Genomic DNA, 2752 nt, shown 5'->3' with positions numbered 1-2752 from the left:
CCTCCCCCGGTCCCACCTCCCACCTTCCCCGGGGTTCGTCCCCTTTCCTAGTTTCTTGAATTCCTCGGGGTCCTCCCCCGGTACCCCTAGACCACGCCCCCTCTCGGGCTCCGCCCCTTCTCGTCTATCTGGTCGTCTCCCCAGGATCCTCAGCTTGCCCCTGGCCCCACCCCAGTCCCTGCCCCCTTTGGGTGTCTCCGCCTTTTTTCTAGGAACCGCCCCCTAGAATTCCAGCCTGGCAGAACCGGTGCCAGGCCCCCTTCCAGAGCGAGCCCCCTCCCGGCCCAGAGCCTCCCTTCCCTTACCCGCCCCCCCCCACCTCCCTTCTCGCGCTCGCCTCACCCGGGCCCTGGAGCTCCAGCCCGGACCCGCCGGTTCTGATTGGCGGCAGCGCCCCCAGCGGATGGCAGGGGAGACAAAGTGGTGGCTGCAGGTCGCCTGAGGTCCCGCCCCGGCCACGTGCGGCTTCTGTGATGACAGGTCTGGAGGGGCGGGGTCTCAGCCCGCAGGCTGTGGGCCTAGGGCGGCCCGGATCCCGGATCGGGGCGGGGGATGGGGCGGGACCCGAAGCCTTGGCTCTCCCCAGGTTTTCGCGTGGGTGTTAGCTGCACGCGGAACTTGAACCTCTTTGGTGGGGAGATGTGGGTTAGCGCCAGCAATTGCTCTAATAATGGGAGAGGTGTGTGGTGTTTGCAAGGTAGTGTGCAAGGAGGCTCGGGGGAGGGTGTGTGTGCGTGTGAAAATGGGGAAATTGGACGATGGGGGGTGTCTTAAAGTTGTGAGGTTAAGGGTTTCTGCAGCCTACCAGGTGCGGGAGAGCCTGAGTTTTGGCTGAGTTTTGGGAGATGGGCAGTAATAGGTCTGTATCCGTGGAGGTGGGTTAGAGAGGAAGTCTGGATTTTAGAAGCCTAAGATTTAATACGGAGATAGGAGAGCCTGAAATATTTGAAGAAAAGCAGGGCCTTTGCCTTGAACAAGTGTTGAGAGAGCTTTGTAACACTTAACATAGGTTCTGTAATTTAATTAGCTTTTGAGTCTTCTCTACAACTTCCCCTACTCCTCACTAGTTCCCGAAATGCAGCGAGGGAAGTCAATGCTTACCAGCTACGGGTAGATGGCAGCACAGGACTCTTGCTGAACTGAGTGGCCCTCGGTCCAGAGCCTAAGACATCTCCCTGCGGAGCAAGCTATGCAGTTGACTGTGTGGTAGGTCAGGTCTGATCAAATCTCAGTTTCTTCACATCTCCATGACTTTTTTGTTTTTAGTAGTTAACTTAAACTGGTTTACTGAACACTAATGGTGTACTAGGGGGAATTTTTTTCTCTGCCTTTAAGGGACTTGCTTTAGATAGTCATACAAATACCTATATAATCCTAAAGAGAATAAAGTTTGAAGGGTATTGTGTAGTGGAAAAAGCATATTGAAATCATTTGGGTAGGTCTTGAACTTTGAGTATTTACTAAATGTATGGATTGTGTAAATGAATTGACTTTATTTTTAAATATATTTTTATTGATTTCAGAGAGGAAAGGAGAGGGAGAGGGAGATAGAAGCATCAATGATGAGAGAATCATTGATCAGCTGCCTCCTGCAGGCTTCATACTGGGCATGGAGCCAGCAACCTGGGCATGTACCCTGACCAGAAATCAAACCGGGATCTCCTGATTCATAGGTCAATGCTCAACCAATGAGCTGGGTTCCTTGATTTTTTAAGAAATAAAATGTAAATTTTAGAAAAAAAGTATTTTTTATTTTTAAAATATATTTTTGTTGATTTCAGAGGGGAAGGGAGGGGAAGGGAGAGGGAGGGAGAGAGAGAGAGATAGAAACATCTATGATCAGAGAGAATCATTGATCAGCTGCCTCCTGCACATCCCACACGGGGGACCGAGCCCACAACCTGGGCATGTACCCTTTACTGGAATGGAACTTGGATCCTTCAGTCCTTAGGCTAATGCTCTATCCACTGAACCAAACCAGCTAGGGCAGAACAATTTTAGACTTATAAAAATATTGTGAAGATAGCACAGTTTCCATATACCTCATGCACAATTTCCCTTTTATTATCATCTTACCTTAGTATGGTTCATTTGTTACAATTTATGAATCAATATTGACTAATTAATCAAAGCCTATACTTCATTCAGATTTCCTTAGTTTTTACCTTATGTTCTTTTTCTGTTCCAGGAGCCCATCTAGGATAGCCCATTACATTTAGTTGTCATGTCTCAAGTTCCTCTTGGCTGTGACAGTTAAGACTTTCTAATTTTTAAAATGTTTTCATTAATTTTAGAGAGAGAGGAAGGGTTCACTGGACAACACCCAACCAACAAAGCCACACTGGCCCTGGTCCTTCCTCTTAAATTGTAACTAGGAGCCCTAGCCAGTTTTGCTCAGTGGATAGCAAAACTGGACTGAAGGGTCCTTGGTTCAAGTCCGGTCACGGGCACATGCCTAGGATGCAAGCTCAATTCCAAGTAGGGAGTGTGCAGGAGGCAGCCACTCAATGATTCTCCCTCATCATTGATGTTTCTCTCCATCTCCTTCTCTGAAATCAATAAAAATATCTTAAAAAATTTTTTAACTGGTAAATTGGGATGCCTCAGAGCCTACACCACAACTTTAGACATTGACTCCTGCTCTGCTTAGCCAATCTTCACCTCCCAGCCATATTCCCTTCCCTGTGTCCACAACCTAAGTAATAACAAACATGTATTGGGCATTTAGTATACACCAGGTAATTTAAATGTA

This window comes from Pipistrellus kuhlii, unplaced genomic scaffold (genome assembly GCF_014108245.1).
Source record: "Pipistrellus kuhlii isolate mPipKuh1 unplaced genomic scaffold, mPipKuh1.p scaffold_m20_p_12, whole genome shotgun sequence".
Classification (NCBI taxonomy): domain Eukaryota; kingdom Metazoa; phylum Chordata; class Mammalia; order Chiroptera; family Vespertilionidae; genus Pipistrellus; species Pipistrellus kuhlii.
This window is presented reverse-complemented; position numbering follows the sequence as displayed.